Raw genomic sequence first — 9,226 nt, forward strand, 5'->3', positions numbered from 1 at the left:
CATTTTTTACTATATAAAGAAAACTAGAACTCTTCCTGCTGGAGAAGATGTCTTCCTCTAGAGGTTGAAGAAGAAGAAGAGAGTTCATTAGTCCTCTGACCCTTTGCTTCTATTTGACCTAGCCTCCATTGCGCGTGCCTGTCTGCCAAGAGGTAATTGGTCCCTTTGCGTGTCTGAACAAGCCTCTATTTTTTCACTTTTTTTTTACACCATTCTCTTACACTCTTGACTCGTGGTCCTCTCGTCTCTCACTCCCCTCCTCTCTATTTTGTCCTCTAGTTTGACTTGGTGGGCTGAATTTAGCCATGAGCTGTATATTTTATCCCCCTCATAGCCAACTCCGATACGTTGGACGGGTATCAAAGATTGATGAGTGAGATTTTGCCACGTGGGGAGGAGGAAATGGTCAATGATGAAGATTGAGATGGCCGTTCCTAATAGCTGGTTGAAGAAAAGGAATGATGCAACTGGGATTTTGAAATGGGACCCAAGGTGTCGATTCATGGTTAAGGCTTGGAGTATTGAGGCTACCAAAGATACCTATTGCGGTACCTAATAAAATTTTAGTAGACCAAAGTGGCATAATTTTGAGGTCAGCCACTTCTTCCATGGTACATAGCCTCCATGATCTTGCATACGAGTCGTCTGATTGTCTGTCGCTTTCAGTTTTCAGTGCTGCACGATTCAAGAAGCTGCATGCATGTGTGCATGAATGGAAAGAGTGGCACTTAAGTTACACTACACATAAATAAAACAGGAGTTTTAAGGAGAACTAGTAAGTATAGATCATCATAATGCACGTACGGTAGGAATTAACTATATCGGATAGACCCAACCATGCACGAGGTACGTAGGGAGAGTTTTCGTTTTTTGGGAGAGAAAATCAAGTTTTCACCACTAAACTACGTAGTAGGCCGCAACGAACTGTTTGTCGCTTTAGTATCGAAATTAATTATGTGACCTTAAAATATCATAAACCTCCAAATTAATAACACAACATCATAGAGATCTAGTTTGGTTGATTAATGGTGATATCATATCATGATAATTTAATGGTGTAATGCATCGATTAATTAGATATGTTAGGATGCAAAGTGTAAAACATTTGGAACCTTCAGTGTTTAAAATGACAATCCTACACTCACCCTTTTATCATGGTAACGAGCTATATTAATTATAATTGTATTTGAAGTGCTAATAATTTAAAATATTGCTTTCAATATTTTTAACAAGCCATGCATGCAGTACCTACGTATACTCCTCATTGTCCTTTTGTGCCTGGCTTATTATCAAAGCAATGAATCTCGGCGAGATTATAATATCTTATCCCGTATAAATTAATAAGTTTTGTTTTGGGCACTAGTAGCTAGTTATATAATATATATATATATATATATATATGATATAATCTCGTGGACACATATATATTATAATTTCCACATGGATCACATTCATCCTTAGTTTATGCACCCACCCAATTAAGTACAAAAGTTCCCGATGGTAGTAGTGGACAGTTTCAGTAATAAGTATGATGTTGTTGGATACCTGAGACGGCAGCTTGAGATGCCTCCAGGCTGTGTTACAGTGCTACACCTGCTTCTTGATCTTGCTCCTCCTTGACTTGGAGGTTTAAAACAGAAAATCTAACTATTAGTACTGAAAGAATAAACTCTCTTTAGATCTGTTTTATTACACCAGAAATCTTCGAGATGTACTTTCTTAACACACAGCATGCTTCACAACTACTTTGTATTACAAATTATAAAAGCTTAAGTGGGGAATCAGAGTGAAAGGGAAGCCCCCACCAAAAACATTCCAAAACTCTATCACCCAAATTGCGGGACAATCAGACAAGTGCACAAACTCGTTTTGCTTTTTAAGCAATAGTCTAGTGAGAGAGAATGGAATAAATAAAGAGAGAGGAATAAAGCCTTAGTGAGTGTGAGGATCCTGCAATTATAAAAAAACAAGGATACTTGTGATGTTTTCAAGGAGATCACTCATTTGCAATGGCTTACAGAATCCAACATCATCCAAACATAATGCATTTGACACTGTTATCCCTAATTTGCCCAAACACTCTCTCCTCTTGTGTATGGATTATGCTGAGTCCTCCAAACAAGATGAATCTGATCCAATCTTTTGATCTAGAGTTCATCAAAATGTCTAATGCATCTGCTGAAATTAAATCTCCACCAAAACTGATAATTAAGTGATGAGGGAAGACCTGTTTATAGATTCCAGATGATGTTGTTACTTAGATATTTGAACTTGTAAAAAATGTAAAGATGCCTATGAGGATGGGAGGTTTGGATTGTGAGTTGAGATGAGATGAGATAAAATGAAAGTTGAAAGTTGAATAAAATATTGTAAGAATATTATTTTTTAATATTATTTTTGTTTTGAGATTTGAGAAAATTGAATTGTTTATTGTATTTTATGTAGGAGTTTGGAAAAATTGTAATTATTAGATGAGAGGCTTCTTGTTTACAAACAAAGCAGATGGTGCAGTACACCCAAGGCAAAGATGTCAAGTACGAGATGAAGATGGCACAATTATTTCTAAAATCAATATGAGATACCTATATATGATTTCATAGAATGGTCTTATGATATCATTAAACAAATTTGAAATAGCTATTTACAAACAATGTACAGCTATGGAATGTTACAGAGTAACAACACCTGGAAATAGTGAATATACAACAAAGATATTTTTTTGATTGGTAGGTTGTCCCCAAAAGAGATAACAGAACAACCTACCGTAACGTCAAAATGAACTTTTTAAGGTTCACCAATCAAAATCCTCCAAAAGCCAGTTACCATCCTATCCTTCTCCATACTAAAAAACCTTAGCTGAGTCCATAATCGAGAGGAACAAATACAAGGGTAAGAATCTAAAGCAAATAAGGGCATCTACCGTACTTTCTACAGTATCAGTCACTAAAAGTAGTAGCAACTTTCGCATGCTGGACAAACACTGAAATGCTAACTCCTGCTGGCTACTGTAGGATATTCTTTTTCCAAAACAGTTTCCTCATAAAATGATTTATAGAAATTTATAAGAGACAACCTAGTAACCTTTTTTTGTAAGTGAGAAACCAGTAACTTAATATTGAAATAAAAGAATTCTGAACATTAGACCTTACCGTCCTTTCTCGTTTTGGGCAGTAATCGCAATGCTTATTTTTCTACAACTTTCAAATAGTCATCAACGTCATCTTCGTGGGCATTAAACAAGACAATGGACCCATACTGAAAAACTACCATGTACAGCAGTTACTTCACCTAAGGAAGCACTCAAACCCTGAAACAAAACCGTCCTAATTAACACAGTTAACTTAATTACAATACACGCGCATATACAACACTTTATGGTTATAAAGATATAAAAGATGAGCATTTTTTATTTACAAGTAAAAAAAAAAAAAAAGATGAGCATATTCATGGCATGCAAACCAAAGAAACAAACTTACAATGGTCTCACAAAGATTCAAGAGAGAGTGAGTCATCCATCCAATTCCTATGTTCACAGGGGGCCCAAAAAAAAGAGAAGAGAAAGAACTGGGAGTTGGCGCCTGCTTGCTTGCTTACCAAGCCATCCTGGCAAGCTCTTCCAGTTGATTAGTCTCATACCACAAAGCCAAGCCCCGATGTTGAACTTAAGAACACACTAATCAGTCTTTCGCAATGTTGGCAGAATAAAATTGATGTTCCATTAACTTCTCACACACTACACCCAAAAAACCGTAACTAAAAATTTCAGAAACATATATGTGTGCTAATTTGGTGTAACTAAATAGCAGATGTAAATGTAAAAGAAAATGGAAAAAGGCATATTTTTTCCCAAATGTTCCTAGAAAAATAGAGTAAACAAATCATTCTGGATATAGCTTTCGTACGTAATCAAGCAAGGGTAATGCTACGACCACCGTTCACATTTCCCGTTTTTGCTTCCCGCTTGACATGGCATGACACGGTGGCATGCAATTTTTTTTTTCTCACTTACCGTTTCGTCTTCCTCCTCCACCAGAGTCTTTCGTTTTTCCTTCCCCTCCAAAGTCCACTTCCCCTTCTTTTTTTTTCTTTCCACTTCGTCTTCCCTCCAACCCAAAGCCAGTCATTGAGGGTAAAGAAAATCCCAACAGCTGACGCCGTTGCCCAGACACAGCCTCTCCCTCTCCACTGTAAAGCAACCCATAGCTCCAAACCAGCACACACCCAAGCCCCACGTTCACCAATGAACTAAAAAATAACAATTAGACCTCCAGTGGGTAAAGTACAAATTTTTAAACCAAATGCAGATAACTCGAGCTCGGCCAAAACCAGAAAAGGGTAACGTGTAATTACCAAGAAATAAGTTTAGTATGCAGCTTCAAATTTATAGTTGATATGTCATGAGTGACAATGCATTCTATCAAAACGAAATCGCTCGAAACAATTAATAGTAAACTAAAAATGGCAACTCTACCTAATACCAGTACCAAAGAAACTACATTTTTAACAGCAACTTACACATCTCAGAAAAGGAGGGGTGGGGGGGTCAGTTACAATAACATGAGAGCTCGTGAGAAAGGATGACTCCCACAGAATGGTTTGTGACAAAAATTACCCCAAGACAATCCTCTCCTCGTAAACTTTCGACAGGACACCACCATCATCACATTCACCACAACCAACCGCCTCGTCTGAACTGTGTGACTGTTATTAAACAAACTCCACAGGGAAGCTTGGAAAATCTCGACAGAATGACCGACCGAAGGGGTCTCGATACCAGCGATGCTACGAAAGCATCTCCTCTGATCAAATTTATGCAACTGCTGGGTGATCTTAACGGACCTAATAAAAAGCCTGAGATTGTTTTTTGAGGTCGACATGAATGAAGGCACCGTTAATTTTGACCAGTTTGATAACCCAAAACTTATAGTTGAGGAAGCACAGGTCCAGATTACCATAGGTGAAAAGCCAGATCAGATTAGATTTAAATCATTGGAGAAACGATTTTCTTTTGCAGCAAGAGATGAACAGCGAATCATTGAGAACAGACCACAATGGAGTGGAGGAATTCTTGATTTATGGGACGATATCTCTCAAGGGTATCTATCACTATTCTATAGCTTTTGTGTGTTTGGGTGGAACATGGAGAGACTTGGACTGGTTCTCCGAAATTGGTTGGAGGGGGAGGTCGAAATGGGAAGAAAAAAAAAAGGAAGCAAAAACGACAGGAAAAAAAAAAAAAGGAAGACGAAATGCAGTGGGTTGAAGGGGGAAGACGAATTGGGTAGGAAAAAAAAAAGGGAAATGGGAAGACGAAATGGAGGGGGAAGGAAAAACGAAATGACTCTGGAGGGAAAGACGAAACGGTAAGTGAGTAAAAAAAAAAAAAATCATGCCACGGTGGTGTACCCACGTCAAGCGGGAAGTAAAAACGGGAAATGCGAACAGTAGATGTAGCATTTTCCATCAAGTAAAATTATAAACGAGCTTCGAAATCGTTTCCCACTTTGTTTTCATGTTGCTTTTACAATTCCACTTTGAAATTGACAAATGGATAAACAAATAGAAAACCTAAACTGAAATCAACTCTCGGAAAAAATGGAAATGAATAAAAAGAAGCAAACCTAGTAGAGAAGAAGAAATAGTCTCTGACAAGAATAGATGGTAAGTATCCACCTCCATGCTGCCATTGTCTCCGTTGCCGACCTCCGAGCACGACACCGGGTCGTTCCAATCCAATGTGGGCGCCGGAGAGTCAGAGGAAATGCATCGCACGACGATCGAACCGAGACCGCGGATTCCCAGGCCGGGGATCGAGGAGACGGAGGGTGCGTCGATTGTGCGGAAGATGAGGGCTTTGGGGACGTATAGAGTGTGAGACTCGGGGGTAACTGTGAGGATTTTCGACAGGGCTTTGAGTGAGAAGGAAGATTGCGTGGATGAAGGGAAGAGACCCAGTGCTCTGAGGTGGGGGTCGAAATGGTTCGCCACATTTTGCTTTCGGATCGAGTTCCGAGAGAGTGCTGGGCGTTCGCCTGCGGAGGGTTTATGAGCCTGGTTTGATTCCAAACAGACAAATGGGCCGTACGACGAGGATTGTCAATCGATCACCTTTCATTCCTGAAAGAAATTTATAGCTGTAGATTGCGAGATGATATGATATAATTAAGAGATGAGTTAAATAAAATAATATTATTATTTTTTATAATTTTAAAAAATTAAATATTTTATTAAAATTTTAAAAAAAATTATAATAATAAAATAAAATAAGGTAAATTATTTATTTATTATCAAAGAGGGCTTAGCTCGAGTGCATGGTTTCGGCCCCTGTCCCAACCACCCTATATCTACTCTATTCTAAAATAACATATTTTTGTAAAAGATTAATGCTCATGGTTCTTTTTCACATTTTAAGTCATGAGTGGTGTTATTTATATTTATAATTTTAATTATAGGATTTATTTTATTAGTTTTTTTAAAAATTTAAATTTTATAATTTTTAATATATCAATAATATGTAGATAAGTAAGAAAAAAAAGTAAGAGCATTTTTTCTTCAGTTATATGAATTGATATTTAAATATTTTGAAGAACTAACTATGCGAATGAAAAGCAATTTTGAACATGCACATCAATCGATATGACTGAAATGATAAAATTCGAGAAAAAATAATAATATTTCTCTTAACAAGCGATGTTACTAACCATTCATGGAATTGAGTAATCTCTTTGAAGAGTCCTCTAATCAAGGTCAGATGGTCATGTTAATTAATAACCATGTTCTATTTTTGGGACAGAATCAATTAATACCCATTAATGTAATGTGCATGCGTATGCTTTCATTGCAACTTACGTGGGTTGAAGTTGACAAGAGCAAATCAACTAGCAAGCCATATGCGAATCATATTTGTACTTGTAAAGTGAATATGTATCCCACAATTTTTTTTTAAAAAAAAAATGAGTAATTAAGGGATTCACATGAAAAAAAAATTAAATTTTTAAATAATAAATCTCACAATTTTTAAAAATGATTGCGTAGTACTTATGCACTCTACGACTATATTTAACCTTACTCTTTTAGACCTCAAATATATAAGTGATTTCAAATTAAAGTGTGCATATTTTATTATTGTTGTTCCAACGTAGCAACCAAGGTACATAATGATATTATTATGAATTAATTTTTGCATCAGCCACTATTTGGCAGCAATCGGAGCACACCTTATAAGTCGGTAGAAAATTTTTTTTCCCTCCTCTCTCATTTTTATAGACAACCCATTTCAAATTCTTTTTTTATTCTCTTGCCTTTAACAAAACTTGAGGAGAGAAAGGTTGGAGAAACTTGAGGGGAGAAAGGTCAAAAAGAGGTTGAGGAGAGAGAAAGATAGAGAAAACTTGAGGAGAGACAGGGGTCAAGGAGAGCTTGAGGAGAAAGAGTGGATGAAGAGAGAGAGGTCCAAGAGACTTGAGGAGAGAGAGAAGTTGAAGGTGATGGTGATGGCCTGACATAAAGTTGAAAAGGACAAAAAGTACAAGGAGTGTAGTAAAACATTTAAGGGTGCTACCCGCCCCCTACAGGACAAGGCCACCCCATGCGGGGGTGGGGAAATTTTACCATGCATGGGTGGGGAAATTTTACCCGTACCCCACCCCCGCACGGGGGTTGGGTACCCCGTCTGCAGCCCGGGGTGTGGGAGTGGACCTCCATCCGTCCGTTCCCTTACTACGTCTTTGGCCCAATTGAGTTATCTGCACCCAAAATGGCCCATAATCTGCTTTTGGTTCCCAAAATTTAATTAAAAAATATATATTTAAAAAGTGGAAAAAAAAAAAATATATATATATATATATATAGATATAACTATTAACTATATTCTAAATTTCAACTAATACTATTGAGCATTAACATATAATCATCACTAAGGTACTAAACTATTAGAATTTAAAATTATACAAATTAAGAGAACTAATAAACTATTACAAGATTACAAACTCATCTAAAAATAGTAAATAATACAAATTGTACTATTAACTATTGTAGCAATATTATAATTAATTATAAATTAACACAATTATAACATTCAATTTGATTAATTTGGGGTGGCGCCGTGGCAGTGAGTTCACTGAGTGGTAAGTTGTATCTACTGTTGTGAGACTGAAAATCAAGATCATAAAAGTTAATAAGTTATAAACCTGCAATATTAATAAGTTAAAAATAAAATAAATTAGAATTATAAAGTTATAAACATGAAACAAAAATTTAAAATATAAAATATTAAAAATACTAACTAAGATGAGATTGAGCCATTAGAATTTAGGATGAAGATGAGGTTGATGAGCATAGATCATGGGTCCTTAGGATTATGATTCGGCATATGTATATTGAGAATATAAAAGCTAAAAAACATACAAGCAAAATAATTAAATATTAAAATGTTATATAAAATTATAAATGCAAAAAATAATTAATGGACAAATTGTTTTTTGCATCCATCAATTTTTTCACAGTAGTTACATTTAGCTTCGGGGTTATTGAGGTCATCACCCTCTAATTTAGTGAAATGAGACCAAACTATGAAAGCAAGTTTCGTGCTGGGCTTTGGGGCAGGGCAAGGTGTCGTAGGAGTAGGTGTTGGGCCAGGAGTAAGAATAGGAGTAGAGATAGGAATAGAGGTAGGGGGTACCCTGGGCCTGAAAATGGTAGCTTGCACTAGAATCTGGCAGAATGTCCATGAACTCAAGCAAACAAAAAATCTGAAATTATAGCAAACATAACAACATGCCAAACAATTAACATCCAAACATGAATTATGTTAATGAAAGTACTTCATCATGCTCTTCGAATACAAATAAACTTAGTGCATAGGATGATGATTAATGAAAAAATAAATTTTTTTAGGAAAAAAAATGTGTGGACTACTACAAATCAATCAGTTGATGGTTAATGAAAGTATTAATATCCACGTTTTTAAATTAATTGATGATGGTTATGCATCCACGATTTTATTCATCCGCTTTTCTATTAATTCGAAATCCTAAATTAATTTAGGGTTTCAATCCGAATTAATTAGCTACAAATTCATTATCAATGATTTACTATCATATATTCAATCATTAAAATTCAAAACATATTACATAATACAAACCCAAAAAAATAAAAATGGGGACAAATTCACACACAATTCATCAATCATCAATTATTCAAATCACATGCACAATCAAGTCTCCAC

The 9,226-nt window shown here is 36.0% G+C and overlaps 1 long non-coding RNA gene across 2 annotated transcripts; it reads right to left on the reverse strand.

Annotated features, from left to right (window-relative positions):
- LOC109002994 lies at positions 1-6,071 on the reverse strand. Of its 2 annotated transcripts, XR_001998077.2 has the most exons (5): positions 5,622-6,071; positions 3,477-3,733; positions 3,150-3,307; positions 1,546-2,227; positions 1-692 (listed from the first exon to the last, which is right to left on the reverse strand). It is a non-coding gene; the product is annotated as an uncharacterized LOC109002994 (long non-coding RNA). The 2 variants fall into 2 exon arrangements; XR_004797731.1 differs by lacking the exon at positions 1-692 and having other exon boundaries at positions 1,424-2,227.
- Positions 6,072-9,226: the final 3,155 nt, after the last annotated feature.

Source organism: Juglans regia, chromosome 12 (assembly GCF_001411555.2).
Source record: "Juglans regia cultivar Chandler chromosome 12, Walnut 2.0, whole genome shotgun sequence".
NCBI classification, from domain to species: domain Eukaryota; kingdom Viridiplantae; phylum Streptophyta; class Magnoliopsida; order Fagales; family Juglandaceae; genus Juglans; species Juglans regia.